At 46.7% G+C, this 19,073-nt stretch overlaps 1 protein-coding gene across 1 annotated transcript in view; it reads left to right on the top strand.

The window, feature by feature from the left end:
• The window catches only part of LOC112233389 (autism susceptibility gene 2 protein), a 461,350-nt gene that overhangs the window by 279,005 nt on the left and 163,272 nt on the right, over positions 1-19,073 (top strand).

Here is a 19,073-nt window from a genome sequence, read left to right as displayed (position 1 = left end):
TTAACTATGCCACTTTGTTTACATACTCATCTCAGATGTATATACTGTACTCGATACCATCTACTGTATCTTGCCTATGCTGCTCTGTACCATCACTCATTCATATATCCTTATGTACATATTCTTTATCCCTTTACACTGTGTATAAGACAGTAGTTTTGGAATTGTTAGTTAGATTACTTGTTGGTTATTACTGCATTGTCGGAACTAGAAGCACAAGCATTTCGCTACACTCGCATTAACATCTGCTAACCATGTATATGTGACAAATAAAATTTTATTTTATTTGATGTGAATGATTATTATAATTGCACCTCCAAAACGCCCTCCATTCATTCACCTTTTAAGATGACAATATCACCATTTATTTGCTGTATAATTTGGAACTATTGAAATTAGGCCACAGCAGTTTCTAAAAGAAAGAGCAAAGGCAAATTTTATGAAATGTTTTTGGAGGTGGTGGCAGAATATTTTAATCTTTTTCAATAACTTACACTGTATTTGGCAAAGGACAGTGACAGTTTCTGAAAACAATTGCTAACTGTTGTGGACCTGTCAGCAGAACGTTTCAATTCTACAATGCTTTGTATTGACTTGTGCACCATCCTAATTATGCTGGACTGCCAGCAAATTCTGAAAGTTGTCTCGCCTACTAAAAATAATTGGAATTACAGTAGGCTACAGTAGTTGCATGCATGCTTAACTGTAAAATATCAACTGTCAGTTCACTCGTTAAATTCAAATGTATTTTATAAATTGAGCTGCCTATGGGATCGCATATGCAACAGAAAAACATGAAATACATAGCCTATCTATTTACTAAATGTGTAATGCGGTGCGTGCTGGTGGCAGGGAAGTCAGGCGCAGGAGAATGAACTTGGTAAAAAACGAAGCTGTTTAATAAACATTCAAAAAACCTCTGAAACCAAAGTATACCAATATAACATAATAGGGTGCAAAACCCGTCGCACACCAGAACAAATAACACACCTACATACAACAAACAATCTCTGACAAGGACATGTGGTGAACAGAGGGTTAAATACACAACATGTAATGAATGGGATTGGAACCAGGTGTGCAGGAAGACAAGACAAAACCAATGGAAAATTAAAAATAGATCAATGATGGCTAGAAGGTCAGTGACGTCGACCGCCGAACACCACCCGAACAAGGAGAGGGGCCGACTGGCGGAAGTCGTGACAAAATGAGAGATATGCATGGTAATTTGTTGTATGGCTACTTCAGGAATGCATCATGGCCAAAAAAAGGTGAAATAGAAGATTCCAAAAACAAAACACAGATTTTCGCTCTTCTCACTAATGGCAAATTGCTGCATCTTGTTATTATATTTTCCTTAAAAATATATATATATATTTTACAAATAAGCGTGTCATCATATTCCCCATTTGCAAAATACTTACTTACCTGCTTGCAATACCATACTTCAACCACTATAAAATGTGCGTATTCATGGTCTGAAGTTTGCGTGGAGGTAAGCACATTCTCACGCCAAGATCAGTTTTAATAAATGCCAACTTTTGCTGGACAACTTATTTGGGATATATTTTGCATGTACGCAACGTTTATAAATGAGGCCCCAGGCCGAAGCCCCTGTATAATACTGGCCCTGTTCTGTTCACCACATATAGGGATAATGGAGGAGGCTGTAGTAGTAGCAGTCCTGTTTGTCAGACACTGCCACTTCCCACCGCGGCCGGACAAGTGAAACCAATACCCAGTCCTATCGGCTGATATATGACACTAATACACAAGCTGCCTGACTCGGCCTGGGCTGGGACCAGAAACAGAAAGAAAAGAGTGATTGTTCCGAATTGAGACGGCATGGCATGGCTCTAGGATCTATGACTCACAGGTACCGCGCTGTCTGGCCCCCACAGACAACTCTAATTGCTTTACATCTGTACAAAGGTTTCTTGTAATCGGGCCTTCTGCCTCCATTTGTCTTGCTTTCAGTTTCCTAGTGAACGGCCTTAATTGGTCTTAGTGGAGCTTTTTCTTTCCAGTTAGCTCCCGGTTCTGAGCTAGGAGAAGCCTGGGGGGTGAAGAGGGGATGGTTGGAGAGGAAAGGAAGTCAATGCTTTCTTTTATCTTTAACACTTTAATTAATGTTCTCCTGACAGCGAGGGGGAGGTTTTCTTCCCATTGCTTCATATGCGGGATGGAGGGAGAGAGCTCCTGTGATACCGTGTGTAGAATCCAGACTTTAGAGTGCTGCCTGGGAGAAACCTCCCTCGCTGTGGTCTCTAGTGGCCAATTGACAGTTGCTAAGACGACACTGCTTCTTTTCCATTATTTCCAGTTAAAACGTAGAGGTATATGAACGTTTTCCTGTGTGTGGGTCTGTGAGTGGGCGAGGGTGGTGGTGTATTGCTCTCTTTCAGAAAAAATTGCTATGACTGATAAGTAAAGTTTATCAGTATCCTATATCTTTTAATGAATTAATTCACTTTTAATGAATTCCTCATGGTGCATTTAATGTGAAGAAAGTTAATTTTATCTGAAGATATTAGTAGTGGAGGAGTACTAGTTTATTCCTACATCTGTCTTTGATTGGTGTTCAGGGCTTGGCAGTGGCACTGTATCTGTACAAACAGAAGATGAGCCCATCATTTTGGGTTGACGTGTTTGCAGACCGTCTTTGTTTGCTCTGCAAGAGTATGTTTTCATCAACACATTAGACAACGATACAGTATGTGTGCACATTGCTTTGCAAATAGCTTTTCCAAATTCATACCATGGAAGCACCAGTTAGTGCCTTCTAAAAAAAGGAAAATGACCCAGACTGTCAGTGTTGACTTCAGTAGAAGTGCAGCTGTGGTTCCTGGGTTGTATTCTAGCCCAGTGACCCCACCCTCTGCCTCTTTATCCCTCTGCCCTGCTCACACTTGTCTTTGCACAGCGATAACATCTTAAGTACACTGCTCAATGAGCCACACTCCACATCTCTCATCTCAGATAGCACAGTAATTTCCTCTTTCTGAAACAACCCACAACCTCCTCTTAAACACAATAATATATACAGCCCGTCTGTGTGACCACAGAGTGGAGGAGTGTACTGGGCCAGCACCAGAGGTAGTAAAATCTGTCTTTACACAGCTAATCAGCTTCTCCTGCAAGCTGTGTTTGCTCATAAACGCTTATGTTTATGTTGAAACTACCTCGTTATAGGAACACATCCATAACTCATAAACCTGAGCCCCAGGAGCCCCTGTAATTTGCTAAAGGTGTAGTATCACAACAACTGATGTATAATGTGGCCTTGTTGATTGTAGAATGACTTCAGTATAGCCATGTTAACTTGTGAGCAGGGAGCCTTCTGAGGGCCGGAGGTATGGGATGTGGAGGGCTGTGCTCCCTCCCTGTGTTACCCGTCCGCTGACTGACTGATGGAGCTATGCTGCCAGGGTTTAAATAGCAGCTCTAAGCGTCCAGCTGCTCCCCGCCACGCTCCACTTCTCCCCAGATGGCTCCGAGACGTTCCAGGAGCCCTCAGGAGGTTCCGGACGCTCATGAGGAAAGTGCTACGGAGTGGGTCTCAGAAGCTCCAGAGAGGACCCCCCCTCCCCTCTACCCCCCGGGCCCCGGGCCCAAACCAGGGAAGGCCCGCCTAACTCGGTCCGGCCGCCTGCCTGCTTGTGCAGCTTCACTGGCCAACTCACCAATGGAAGACAGCAGATGGCTGTGGCCGCAGAGCAGGCCAGCAGGCTGAGGCTCCACACCCTGGAGGGGGCCTGGAGAGACAGAGCGAGTGCACATGCCACGCTTGGCATGGGATGCCACAGATAGCTCCCTGGAGTAGCCCTCCTCTCATTGGCCCGAAGCAGATGACCAGCAGAGACTGGGCCACCATTCTACTACTCCTCCTCAAAGATGGCATCGTGAAATGATTTTGTTGTTTTACCCCTACATGAACATCTTTGATAAGTGTGCTATTTCTCAACTTTAAAAGTTAATGCCAACCCTTGAGTGTTTGTATTAGGAGAACAAAACATATTCAAAGTCATTGAGATTTCCTAGAAAACAGTTGGTGTTAATATATTATGTGTGTCTGCTGTAGTGTAGTGCCTCAGGGCACCAGTCCCTGACCTTGTTCTATGTGTTAAAGTGATGGATGGGCCACTCCTGAGCAATCAACTTTACACTGCAGGACTTTGACAGGGCTTTTACTTTCTACTTTGGCATTACTCTAGCATACACACTAGCTTCATATACACACATACACAAACACTTACATACTCCCACTAAATACACACAGTTGTTGAAATCATACCTATTTGACATTATGAAGTGGTTTGATGAGATAAACAAGTTGTCTGAGTGGAAAGAAGTTTGGAATGTTATGACCACATTTGTTAGATCTCTATGATGGGCTATGGTTGACAGCTGACAGAATGTTTAATTTCCCCTCATCCTGACCTTCTCATACCCTCTCTATATCTTTCTCTTTCTTTCTTTATTTCACTCTCTCTCTCTCTCTCTCTCTCTCTCTCTCTCTCTCTCTCTTTCTTTCTCTTTCTTTCACTCTTTCTGTTTCTTTCTTTCTTTCACTCTCTCTCTCACTCTCTCTCTCACTCTCGCTCTCTCACTCATTCAGTCTTCCTCTCCCACCATCTCTCTCACTTCCCCACTCCATCTCTCTCTTTGAATTATGTGTGGTTCTGGTCAGAGAGTGTGTCTGAGTGTGTGCATGTGTGTGCATTTCCATGTATCTGTGTGCCTGAGGGATGGATGGAGGCACCCCATTGCTCCCACCAGGTGGGGGGCCCCTGCTCCGCTGGCCCCCACTGTTATCTTTGCCCTGACAGGAAACGTACATCATGCCGGGGCCCCTAATGCGAAACACATTCCACCACAACCTGATCTAAGCGGGGCTGCCCAGACAACAAAGTGGCCCTTAATGTTTTGACCTTATAATTGAAGGGTAATTATGGCTGACAAAACACTTGTTTCTCTCTCTCGCTCTCTTTCTCTTTCTTTCTCTCTCTCTCTCTCTCTCTGTCTCTCTCTGCTTCTCTAAGAGAGGCAAGACTGAGCTAGGTTAGATTGTCATAAAGTATGCAGCAAGATATCTGTGTGCTGAGTTGGCTATAAAGTCCACAATGAAGCTTAAGGGGGAGGTCAGTTTTTTCATTGGAGCACACACTCTCACACACAGACTAACAAACACACATGGGTAAGCGGTAGCCAGTGGCCTAGAATAACACCACAGAGCCACATGAGGGAGTAACATGATCTGTTGTGCTGACTGACCCTCTCCTACTGACAGGACTACTGACTCTCCAAAGACCACTTCTGCCCCCCAGATGCTGTGCTCTGACAGATTTACCCTGCTCTCTGTTGTTTCTGACAACACGCTGTAAAAGGAGGGAATTTAGTAGAGTTCCTAGTCCTCTGTGACCTGACACAGCTTTAAGAGGAGCTGGACTAGTAAATCAGTAAAGCCGTTTAGAGACGTTGGACTAACAAAACGAAGCAATTAACCACAGGAACTAAGCAGTTAACCCCAGATAACAACTGGACAGGGAAAATAAAATGTAATAGCCATAAAAAGGCTCAGTTTTGGCACAAATTATATAGATATAGCCATACATGTAGACTTTAACATTACATTAAAACATTATACAAACAAGACATTTCAGATATGCTACATTGAGACTAAGTTGGTAGGGGAAAAATGGGTAAAGGGATTGAGGTTTATTTACTACAGATGTATGAACACTTTGTTGCATTTCCATAGCAGCTACAGTAGCATGTTGTTCTGTTGAATAGGTTTTCCCCAGTTTGCTTGGCTAGCCTTTCGTCATGTGTGTTCGGTAGCTCAGGCTTTCATAGAACTGAAGTCGACCCCCAACTGTGACAATCAATATGAAAACAAGAGCCTTGGGGGCTGCACTCTCCCACTGTAGGCCCTGTGCCAGTTTAAAAGAGATGGACCCACCACAGCACAAACAATGGAAAACATCTGAGTTCAGAAAGGAAGGACTACTGGAAAACATATTTAGGGGCTCAAAATGAATTTCAATGAAAATAGAGTGCAATAATACAGGGTTTGGCTGACAATATCATGAAAAAATGTCTGGTGCACCGATGTGGCTGGAGGCCATGCTTTGTTATGATTCTGAACGGTCAGATAGCAAGCTACAATGACAAGAAGCTGCCAGGTGGGGAATCGTAGGTGGCTTGTTTCAACTAGTTTTATATTTTTCTTGATACCATGTCTTGTTTTGAGGTGTTTTGATTTCATGTCAATGCTAATATGGCTATAATTCTCTAGCTAGCTAACAACAACAGTAATGATGTATTTAAGAGATACTCATTGTGTAATTATATTTATGTTTTCAATAAACATTTGGAGACTAAGTATAGTTATCAAGAATCTAAGCCAACCCCGTCTGTTTTGCCCCATTGTTGCGCACACATCGGTTTTGTTGCTAAACAACTAGGGCTGACCCCATTTAGTTCACTGGTCAATTGTTTGGTCGATAGGCTGTTGGTCGACCGAGATTTCTTTAGTCGAGCAGTAGCAAAACATTTAATAAAAATGGTGGTGTACAAGACACCTGTCTGATTCACACCTGTCTGAGTGGACTATTCTATTTTGGAGGCCTATTCTATTGTGGCACAATCCATCAAGACATGTGCTACTGAAATTGTATATGGTTATATTACGTAAGAACAATGGTGCAACACTAATACAAATAATGTTATTTTTTAACAAATCTGCTTTCTCCCGCATTGGATAACGGTCACTGTCCGTGGTTCTGAAACACATCAGTGCGCTGTTGAATTGGCATATTTCCTAGACCATGTTGCTATGTACATAATAGAAAAGTTAACCAGCATATTGGTGTTGAGAACAATGTGGTGGAGGCAGCGGCGGTTAGGAGAAGAGAAAACAGCCCTTGACATAATTATCTAAGAAAAGTGAGGAGAGAGGAAACCAACTTAATTAGGTCTATAATCAACAGCCTAACTGTTAAATGTGCCTGACTTTATAAATCAACCACATCAGAAGTTTACATACACCTTAGCCAAATACATTTAAACTCAGTTTTTCACAATTCCTGACATTTAATCCTAGTAAAAATTCCCTGCCTTAGGTCACTTAGGGTCACCACTTTATTTTAAGAATATGAAATGTCAGAATAATAGTTTAGAGAATGATTTATTTCAGGTTTATTTCTTTCATCACATTCCCAGTGGGGTTTCTGAAGTACACCTGTCCCTCAGCAAAGCACCAAAGCACCAGCAAAGCACCTGCACAACATGATGCTGCCACCACCGCGCTTCACGGTTGGGATGGTGTTCTTGGGCTTGCAAGTCTCCCGCTTTTTCCTCCAAACATAACGATGGTCATTATGGCCAAACAGTTCTATTTTTGTTTCATCAGACCAGAGGACATTTCTCAACAAAAAAAACAATCTTTGTCCCCATGTGCAGTTGCAAACCATAGTCTGGCTTTTTTATGGCGGTTTTGGAGCAGTGGCTTCTTCCTTGCTGAGCGGCTTTTCAGGTTATTCGATATAGGACTCGTTTTACTGTGGATATAGATACTTTTTACCTGTTTCCTCCAGCATCTTCCCAAGGTCCTTTGCTGTTGTTCTGGGATTGACTTGCACTTTTCACACCAAAGTACGTTCATCTTTAGGAGACAGAACGCGTCTCCTTCCCGAGCAGTATGACGGCTGCGTGGTCCAATGGTGTTTATACTTGTGTACTATTGTTTGTACAGATGAACATGGTACCTTCAGGCATTTGGGTATTGCTCCCAAGGATGAACCAGACTTGTGGAGGTCTACAATTATTTTTTGAGGTCTTGGCTGATTTCTTTTGATTTTCCCATGATGTCAAACAAAGAGGCACTGAGTTTGAAGGTAGGCCTTGAAATAGATCCACAGGTACACCTCTGATTGACTCAAATGATGTCAATTAGCTTATCAAAAGCTTCTAAAGCCATGACATAATTTTCTGGAATTTTCCAAGCTGTTTAAAGGCGCAGTTAACTCAGTGTATGACCCACTGGAATTGTGATGCATTGAATTATAAGTGAAATAATCTGTCTGTAAACAATTGTTGGAAGAATTACTTGTCATGCACAAAGTAGATGTCCTAACCGACTTGCCAAAACAATAGTTTGTTAACAATAAATTTGTGGTGTGGTTGAAAAACGAGTTTTAATGACACCAACCTAAGTGTATGTAACCTTCCGACTTCAACTGTATCTACAGAATAAGACAGATCCTGCTTCTGTTGCCTGTTTAAGTGTTTGTTGAATAGCCTACTGATTCCGTGAGCACCAAGCCTCACGTAACCACAACATGTCGGATAAACAATTTCACAAATTCTACAGTTTTTAATCTTTGCTATGATGTAATTACAGATTTATACTTATTTTTCCGTTAGACCAGCCTCTTTTGGCATTACTTATTTAGTGTTTTTTACACTGTTCCATGTTGTCAGAAACAAAATATTTATAATAATAATAACCCTCCTTTTTCTTGATCTTCTTCTTATTGTTATTGTTTCTATTTTTATTATGCTCATCATTGTAATAATAATTAATGCCATTATCATTAGTAGGCTTAGTATAGAAGCCTTGTATAACCCCCATCTGGGTCAAATCAAATCAAATCAAATCAAATTTATTTATATAGCCCTTCGTACATCAGCTGATATCTCAAAGTGCTGTACAGAAACCCAGCCTAAAACCCCAAACAGCAAGCAATGCAGGTGTAGAAGCACGGTGGCTAGGAAAAACTCCCTAGAAAGGCCAAAACCTAGGAAGAAACCTAGAGAGGAACCAGGCTATGTGGGGTGGCCAGTCCTCTTCTGGCTGTGCCGGGTGGAGATTATAACAGAACATGGCCAAGATGTTCAAATGTTCATAAATGACCAGCATGGTCGAATAATAATAAGGCAGAACAGTTGAACTGGAGCAGCAGCACAGTCAGGTGGAAGTTGAAACTGGAGCAGCAGCATGGCCAGGTGGACTGGGGACAGCAAGGAGTCATCATGTCAGGTAGTCCTGGGCCATGGTCCTAGGGCTCAGGTCAGTTGAAACTGGAACAGCAGCATGGCCAGGTGGACTGGGGACAGCAAGGAGTCATCATGTCAGGTAGTCCTGGAGCTCAGGTCCTAGGGCTCAGGTCCTCCGAGAGAGAGAAAGAAAGAGAGAAGGAGAGAATTAGAGAACGCACACTTAGATTCACACAGGACACCGAATAGGACAGGAGAAGTACTCCAGATATAACAAACTGACCCCAGCCCCCGACACATAAACTACTGCAGCATAAATACTGGAGGCTGAGACAGGAGGGGTCAGGAGACACTATGGGTGACCATAGTTCTTTTGTGTTTTCCTTGTTTTAGTGTTGGTCAGGACGTGAGCTGGGTGGGCATTCTATGCTGTGTGTCTGGTTTGTCTATTTCTATGTTTGGCCTGATATGGTTCTCAATCAGAGACAGGTGTTAGTCATTGTCTCTGATTGGGAACCATATTTAGGTAGCCTGTTTTGTGTTGGGTTTTGTGGGTGGTTGTTTCCTGTCTTTGTGTTTTCTGCACCAGATAGGGCTGTTTCGGTTTTCACGTTTATTGTTTTGTATTCCTGTTCATGTTTGAGTTACCTTATTAAATTACCATGAACTATAACCACGCTGCGTTTTGGTTCGCCTCTCCTTCCCAGGAAGAAAGCCGTTACAATCACACAGCATACATTCATGGATTTGAAAAATAAAATAACCAAGCGACCCTTTAATAATTAGCCTAAACAAACAATAGGCTACATTTATTTTTTAATTGAACCTTTATTTAACTAGGCAAGTCAGTTAAGAACAAATTCTTATTTACAATGACGGCCTACTGGGGAACAGTGTGTTAACTGCCTTGTTCAGGGGCAGAACGACAGATTTTTACCTTGTCAGCTCTGGGATTTGATCTAGCAAACTTTCGGTTACTGGGCCAACGTTCTAACCACTCGGCTACCTGCCGCCCCTAAATATAACATTCCATTTCGAAAATTGCATTCTCGAATAAATGCGACTGTTTTTAGTCTTTTCTGTAATAAAGGCTATACATTTATAAAAAATGTATTACATTACAACAGACTCTGGTACACTTACAATTTATTTAGGGTTGTTTAGAATACATATTCCAAACGGTCTGAAAAATTATATTGTAATCTAACAGCATCTGTTTGGCAAACATAATACGCACGCAGAGGTTGCTCCTTACCTTCTTTTTCTTGATCTCCAGACTTCCCCTGAGCAACCAGTAAACATTCCCCCTTTTCTAGTTTATGTGTCACGTCCTCTGCATCCATTTAGCTGTCACATGTGTTATGGTATTCCGAGTTTGTTATAACCAATTTATTGCTGTCATTATGATATGCTATAGGTCAGGCCCTATTTGTCACTTAAAGAGAGCAAGGGTTGAAGGAATGTTTTTCCTAAAGAAATTAGGGATAACGGTAACAGAATTTTTCAGTCAGAAATGGCTGTAATTATGTTGCAGCTTCAGCAACATGGACACCGCGATAAACACTGTTGATGTTATGTGGTGGTCGCTGCAGCAGGGAGGAGTGTGAGACAACGGGTGCTAGTCACAGTCACTCGCTGTCATCTTTTTTAGACATAGTGGAGCAAGTCTGAGCCCGGCCCGGCATAATTAAATCAATTGTTCGTCTTAATAATGTAATCAAACAGTGTGCTTAAAGCATCAGACAAGCTCAGTGCATATAGTTAATTTGATTAACACACATAGGATGTGTCTTTTTATGGAAAAATACACGTTTTAACATTTTGACCAATCAATTGGTTGAAAGAACAGAAGACTCAGGGTCAGCCCTATAAACAACCAACCCGTCTGTAAGATGAAGGAAGAGAAGTTGATTTCGTAAAATGTTCCACAACCCCAAGATTCTGCCATGATGATCTAATGGTACTGTACTGTTAATTAATGTGGTTTGGGAGTTGAAGAAAAGAACAGAAACATAGTTAAGAGTATTATAATCCTGACCCTTTATGAGCATGAACTCCACTTCTCCTAATTGGTCTTATCTAGGGCCAACTCTGTGATCCCCTCAGGGGTTCTCCTCTATTTGAAGTCTAATTGACCAAAGCTTCCAGCTGTTGTCCAGTATCAGCTTGATGACATGGGTTTGGCGTAGCATGGTAGGGCTTCAGCCTCTTAGCACGCCATTCACTGCCATCGGCCAAAGCCAGCCCTGTCAGCCCACTATGGAAATTATATTAGGGATGTCCTCTCCAACTACCCATACTATTTTTCCTCTTCTCGTTTCTTGTTTTTCTCTGAACCTCTGGCTTTTTCTACAAGGCTGTTGGTATTGTATTTCTCTTTGCAGTGGGACCTGTGTTGTTGAGGAAGTTGTTTTTCCGCCATTACCTAATAAAAGGTAGCATGCTCTCTCATCTTTTTGAATCTTAATGTCAAGCAAACAAACTCCCCTCTCTCTCTCTCTCTCCTCAACCCTCCACAAGTGTGTCCAGGCCAGGGAGAGGTAGAGATGTCTGATGGACAGAGAGACTGGCTTGGCTGCTGGTCTATGAAGGGGCAGTTGATGTGGGAGTTGGGATGTCAGATGGTTGGGACTCGGCCCGTCGCTCTCCGCCCTCCAGCCGCCTGCTCCCATGCTCTTCCACTTAGCATGCTAATTAATCCCATCCTGAGGGCTGTGTTACTCACCCCGACCAGCCCAGTGCTATGCTACCTCCTTCCATCCCTCCCTCTGCCAGGGACGATCCCACTGGGCTCATCCCGCTTTAATTGAGCACGTTTTTCAGGAGCGCACGCCACCCCTGGCGCCCCGGGATTACATTAGAGCCCTGTAATTCACCCAGTTCGCCCGGCTGCCACCAGAGAGAAGAGCATGAGATGGTCGGGGAGACGGAGGAATGTATAAATAAACCAAACAAACAAACAAGCAGACACAAAAAGTGTGTTTATGAGCACCCCTGGGATGAGGAGGAGGTGAAGGCAGTAGATAATTAGCACAGGAAGGAAAGCTGGAGTTGGGAGCGTTTGATCTCTCTGATGGAAGAGCAAATGTAATTTAGCATGCTGCAAGTAATTTGTTTTAACAGTTAGCGTGAGTTCCTTTTAATTTCATTTTGCCTTGCATCAGTCTTTCAAATTAAATATTTTTATTGTACAAAGAAAAGCCTGCCGGCTTGAAGTCTAGCGCAGCAGCGGCAGCTCGACAACAACTAATGTTTATTCATCTTTGCTTGTTTGCATGTGGCGTAGACACAATCCTGACAGAGGAACTGGGCTGTGGCTTTTATTTGACTAGATCCTGCATAATAAGGCTACTCAGATGTGCAGCATGACAGCTACCTAATCACAATATGAGAATAACAAATTGGCATGATTGTCACTGAAAGACTGATTGTTGTAAAGGCCAGTTTACATGGCTGCATCTGATTTGGTGTGTTTACAGTGCAGGATCCTTCAAAATAGGTTGTTTTGAAAACAGAAAGTTCTATTGAAAATGTCCTGTATTTTTACCTCTACTCTGCTGGAGTCTACTGTATGTGATTGTCTACATCTGCACCAACCAGCAAAATACACACTACCAAAGTACTACAGTTTATACTATACCTCTTTGTTGTAGTATAACAGTATAAACAATGGAATTATGATTCATTATTTATCCCCTCTTTATTTATTTACTTGAGGGATCTTCTTTTCTTCACACGATTTCTCCTAAACTTACTCTCCCTTTGATATTGGCACTCTAAATGGCGTGTTTCAAGTCATCACAGTAGGATGAAGGCTGCTCTGTTCCCCTTGGTGCTTCCCACGAAAGTGTATCTTGGCCTGTCAGGGAGATGTCTGCTAATTGCTGCTGCACTGCCGCCCATGGCATAGGAAAGCCTTCCCCCTGCATGGAGCCATGGAGCCAACCAGGCAACTGGGCTGCTGTGTGCGGAGGAGAGAGCCATAATGGGAGTCTTATCAGAAGCAGAGGCCTGTGCTAGCCTAGCACCTAGCACCATTTTTGCTGCTCTGAGCTGTCTTATCATGTGTGGTTGCAACAAACTGCATGGAGGCTGAACTCCCACTCTCATTGGCCAGAGCCGTAGAAGATGAGAAAGATGGGAATATTGGGATTGATTGTTGGATGAGGCTCCTCGTCTGAGCATGTGCAGAAGAGTGACCATCTTGGATAAGCCTACACAGAAGGAGCTCACAGTCATTCGGCTTTCTAGTATTACTGAGGAATGTAGAATGTTCATATACTTAGAGTGGGGTAAAAAAGTATTTAGTCAGCCACCAATTGTGCAAGTTCTCCCACTTAAAAAGATGAGAGAAGCCTGTAATTTTCGTCATAGGTACACTTCAACTATGACAGACAAAATGAGAAAAGAAATCCAGAAAATCACATTGTAGGATTTTTTATGAATTTATTTGCAAATTATGTTGGAAAATAAGTATTTGGTCACCTACAAACAAGCTTCTTCTTTAAGAGGCTCCTCTGTCCTCCACAAGTTATCCGTATTAATGACACCTGTTTGAACTTGTTATCAGTATAAAAGACACCTGTCCACAACCTCAAACAGTCACACTCCAAACTCTGACAGCTCTGGCAGCTCCTGGCTGATTGACGGCTCTGGCAGCTCCTGGCTGACTGACTGCTCTGGCGGCTCCTGGCTGGCTGATGGCTCTGGCGGCTCCTGGCTGGCTGACGGCTCTGGCGGCTCCTGGCTGGCTGACGGCTCTGGCGGCTCCTGGCTGACTGGCGGCGGCTCCTGGCTGACTGGCGGCTCTGGCGGCTCCTGGCTGACTGGCGGCTCTGGCGGCTCCTGGCTGGCTGATGGCTCTGGCGGCTCCTGGCTGGCTGACGGCTCTGGCGGCTCCTGGCTGGCTGACGGCTCTGGGGGCTCCTGGCTGGCTGACGGCTCTGGCGGCTCCTGGCTGGCTGACGGCTCTGGCGGCTCTTGGCTGGCTGGCGGCTCCTGGCTGGCTGGCGGCTCTGGAGGCTCCTGGCGGGCTGGCGGTACTGGCGGCTCCTGGCTGGTGGCTCTGGTGGCTCCTGGCTGGCTGGCGGCTCTGGCGGCTCCTGACAGACTGGCAGCTCTGGCGGCTCAGGACAGACTGGCGGCTCTGGCGGCTCAGGACAGACTGGCGGCTCTGGCGGCTCAGGACAGATGAGAGACTCTGGCGGCTCAGGACAGACGGAAGACTCTGACGGCTCAGGACAGACGGGAGAGTCTGGCAGTGCTGGAGAGGAGGAAGGCTCTAACCGCGCTGGACAGGCGGGAACACCTGTAGGCAGAAGACAGAGAGACAGCCTGGAGCAGGGGGCTGCCACCGGAGGGCTGGTGCATGGAGGTGGCACCGGATAGACCGGACCGTGAAGGCGCACTGGAGGTCTGGAGAGCAGGGCTGGCACCATCCGCCCTGGCTGGCTCCTCACCCTAGCCCGGCAGGTGCGGGGAGCTGGGATGTAGCGCATCGGGCTAAGCACGCGTACTGGGGACACTGTGCGCTCCACTGCATAACACGGTGCCTGATCAGTACAGCGCCCACCACGGTAAGCACGGCTTGAAGAGCTGTGCACCGAGCTGGCACAGGACGTGCAGGGCTAGGGAGACGCACAGGAGGCCTGTTGCGTGGGGCTGGCACAGTCTTCACAAGACGGCTAGCACGCACCTCAGGACGAGTATGGAGAGCTGACCCAGGTGATATCAAATCGCCGACACGCTCCGTCGGGCGGATGTCGTGCCTCATGCACCAACACAGCACCTCCCTCATAACTCTCTCCTCCAATCTCCCCATTAACTCCTTCACCGACTCCGCTTCGCTCACCTCCAATACTGCCCTGACCGGCTCTGGTTCCATCCTTGGCTCATTACGGTAAGCAGGGGGAGTTGGCTCATGTCTTACTCCTGACTCTGCCACACTTCCCGTGTGCCCCTCCCCCAATACATTTTTGGGGCTGCCTCTCGGGCTTCCAGCCGCGCTGGCGTGCTGCCTCCTCACACCGGCGCCTCTCTGCTTTCGCTGCCTCCAGCTCTGCTTTGGGACGGCGATATTCCCCTGGCTGAGTCCAGGGTCCTTTGCCGTCCAGAATCTCCTCCCATGTCCAGGAGTCCTGTGTACTTTGCCGCTGCTGCTGCTGCTGCCTGTTACCACGCTGTTTGGTCCTGTCTTGGTGGTGGGTGTTTCTGTAACGGCAATCAAGCGAGAAGGATCGGACCAATATGCAGCGTGGTAAGTGTCCATAACGTTTATTTTAAGATATAAACTGAACACTATGAAAATATAAAATAATAAACGTGAACATCAACGAAACCGAAACAGTACCGTGTGGCAACAAACACACACACGGAAAACAAACACCCACAACTCAAAAGTGAAACCCAGGCTACCTAAGTATGATTCTCAATCAGAGACAACTAACGACACCTGCCTCTGATTGAGAACCATACTAGGTTGAACTCAAAACCCCAACATAGAACAACACACGTCGACTGCCCACCCCAACTCACGCCCTGACCATACTAAATAAAGACAAAACAAAGGAAATAAAGGTCAGAACGTGACAATGTGGTAGATCTAATGCTGTTGGCAATGCTGAATAATTTATATGCTGTAGGCTATGAATCCAAAGTACAATTGAGGAAGCATTTAGTTTGTAATATTAGAAGTAGCCAACACTCTGCATGCACATTGGCTCATCTGTGCTCCGATTCTTCAAAATGTTCCAATATCCCAGTTATTTCAAAAACCCTTCAAACCTCCCCAAAGGAGCTCTGCTACCTGCAGTTTCCCAGCGAAAAAAAGCATCAGCTGTATTTGTTCTAATGTGAATTGCAGTGAGGGGGTTGTGCTAGCCTATTGTGTGTCTCAGCTGTGTCCTTGGCAGAGACTGTCTATGGGGCTGTTAGCATTGACAGCTAGCTAGTGCTCCTCTGCTCCTCTCCTCTTTATGGATGGGACTGGAGGCAGATTGTTGGCAGAAGAGGAGAGCATCTCAGACTGGTGTCATCTGGCTGGCGCTCCTCTCAGTTTCTGAGCCTCCTCCTTCTCCTTCTCCTCCCTCCTTCCTTCTTTTTAACAGAGCTGAGCCAGATCGAGAGAGGAGCTTTATGGAGCCCATAATGATACCTGGAAACTGTACACAAACACACAAACACACACACGCGCACACACAAACACACACACACACACACACATACACACACACACCGGACTCCTGATTGTTAACCGTGGCAGCTGCATGAGATAGCGGCTCTGCGGCTGCAATCATGATGGAAATCCACAGACCTCATTTTGAGTTGGCACTATGAATATTAATGGTTCATATTCCAGGCCATGTCTAATGATGAGGAAAATTCCCTAGTAAAAACTTTATGTGATGAGCAATGACCCGCAGGGTCAGGGGAGACAGTGAAAGTGAATAGTGTGCCATCAGGTGTGAGGAGCTAAGTGATTAAAGGCCTGCCACAATCCTGCCTTTTTACCTTTTTTATACCTCAGCTATGGATGGGGGGGGGGGCAATGGAGCTGGGAGTATACCTCAGCAATGGATGGGGGGGGGGGAGCTGGGGCTGGGAGTATACCTCAGCAATGGATGGGGGTGGGGGGGGTGGAGCTGGGAGTATACCTCAGCTATGGATGCGGGGTGGGGGGCTGGGAGTATACCTCAGCTATGGATGGGGGATGGGGAGCTGGGAGTATACCTCAGCAATGGATGGGGGGTGGAGGAGCTGGGAGTATACCTCAGCAATGGATGGGGGTGGGGGGGGTGGGGGAGCTGGGAGTATACCTCAGCTATGGATGCGGGGGTGGGGGCTGGGAGTATACCTTAGCAATAGATGGGTGAGGGTGGAGGTATACCTCAGCCATGGATGGGGGAGTATACCTCAGCTATGGATGGGGGTGGGGGGGCTGGGAATATACCTCAGCTATGGATGGGGGATGGAAGTATACCTCAGCTATGGATGGGGGTGGGAGTATGAGCTACCTCAGCTATGGATGGGGGGGGAGCTGGGAGTATACCTCAGCTATGGATAGGGAGTGGGAGTATACCTCAGCTATGGATAGGGGGTGGGGAGCTGGTATACCTCAGCTATGGATGGGTGGATGGGAGTATACCTCAGCTATGGATGGGGGGGTGGGAGTATACCTCAGCTATGAATGGGGGGGTGGGAGTATGGGGGGGCAGGGTGGGAGTACACCTCAAATATGGATGGGGGGGTGGGAGTATACCTCAGCTATGGATGGGGGGGGTGGGGGAGCTGGGAGTATACCACAGCCACGGAAGGGGAGATGGGAGTATACCTCAGCTATGGATGGGGGGGGGCTGGGAGTATACCTCAGCTATGGATGGGGAGGGTGGGAATATACCTCAGCTATGGATGGGGGTGGGAGAGCTGGGAGTATACCTCATCTATGGATGGGGGGGGAGTATACCTCAGCCATGGATGGGGGATGGAAGTATACCTCAGCTATGGATGGGGGTGGAGTATACCTCAGCTATGGATGGGTGGTGGAAGTATACCTGAGCTATGGATGGGGGTGGGAGGATACCTCAGCTATGGATGGGGGGGGAGCTTGGGGGAGCTGGGAGTATACCTCAGCTATGGATTGGGGGTTGGGGAGCTGGGAGTATACCTCAGCTATGGATGGGGGTTGGGGGAGCTGGGAGTATACCTCAGCTATTATGGATTGGCGGTGGGAGTATACCTTAGCTATGGATGGGGCAGGGTGGGAGTATACCTCTGCTATGGGTGGGGGAGGGTGGGTGGGAGTATACCTCAGCTATGGATGGGGCAGGGTTTGAGTATACCCCAGCTATGGATGGGGCAGGGTGGGAGTATACCTCGGCTATGGATGGGGGAGGGAGGGCTGGGAGTATACCTCAGCTATGGATGGGGGTGGGAGTAGGGGGGTCTCATATACCTCATCTATGGCTGGGAGTATACCTCAGCTATGGATGGGGCAGGGTGGGAGTATACCTCAGCTATGGATGGGGCAGGATTGGAGTATACCTCAGCTATGGATGGGGCAGGGTGGGAGTATACCTCGGCTATGGATGGGGAGGGGGGCAGGGCTGGGAGTTTACCTCAGCTATGGATGGGGGTGGGAGGGCTGGGAGTATACCTCAGCTATGGATGGGGCAGGGATGGGGGAGGGAGTATACCTCAGCTATGGATGGGACAGGGTGGGAGTATACCTTGGCTATGGATGGGGGGAGGGGAGGGCTGGGAGTATACCTCAGCTATGGATGGGGGTGGGAGTATACCTCAGCTATGGATGGGGGGGAGGGTGGGGGGCAGGGGGAGCTATACCTCAGCTATGGATGGGGGGGGTGGGAGTGCTGGGAGTATACCTCATCTATGGATGGGGGGGGTGGGGTATACCTCAGCTATGGATGAGGCAGGGTGGGAGTATACCTCAGCTATGGATGGGGGAGGGGATGGGGCAGGGTGAGGGCTGGGAGTATACCTCAGCTATGGATGGGGCAGGGTGGGAGTATACCTCAGCTATGGATGGGACAGGGTGGGAGTATACCTCGGCTATGGATGGGGGAGGGGAGGGCTGGGAGTATACCTCAGCTATGGATGGGGCAGGGTGGGAGTATACCTCAGCTATGGATGGGGCAGGGTGGGAGTGTACCTCGGCTATGGATGGGGGAGGGGAGGGCTGGGAGTATACCTCAGCTATGGATGGAGGGTGGGAGTATACCTCAGCTATGGATGGGGGGGATCTGGGAGTATACCTCATCTATGGATGGGGGGGGGATGGGGCAGGGTGGGAGTATACCTCAGCCATGGATGGGGGGGATGGAAGTATACCTCAGCTATGGATGGGTGGTGGATGGGGAGGGAGGGCTGGGAGTATACCTGAGCTATGGATGGGGGGGGGGAGTATACTTCAGCTATGGATGGGGGTGGGAGTATACCTCGGCTTGGGGGGGAGCTGGGGAGTACACCTCAGCTATGGATTGGGGTTGGGGGAGCTGGGAGTATATACCTCAGCTATGGATGGGGGGGGTGGGAGTATACCTCAGCTATGGATTGGC

This window comes from Oncorhynchus tshawytscha, linkage group LG30 (genome assembly GCF_018296145.1).
Source record: "Oncorhynchus tshawytscha isolate Ot180627B linkage group LG30, Otsh_v2.0, whole genome shotgun sequence".
In the NCBI taxonomy this organism is placed as follows: Eukaryota; Metazoa; Chordata; class Actinopteri; order Salmoniformes; family Salmonidae; genus Oncorhynchus; species Oncorhynchus tshawytscha.
The sequence above is the reverse complement of the archived record's forward strand: the minus strand, read 5'-3'. Positions and strand labels throughout refer to the sequence as shown.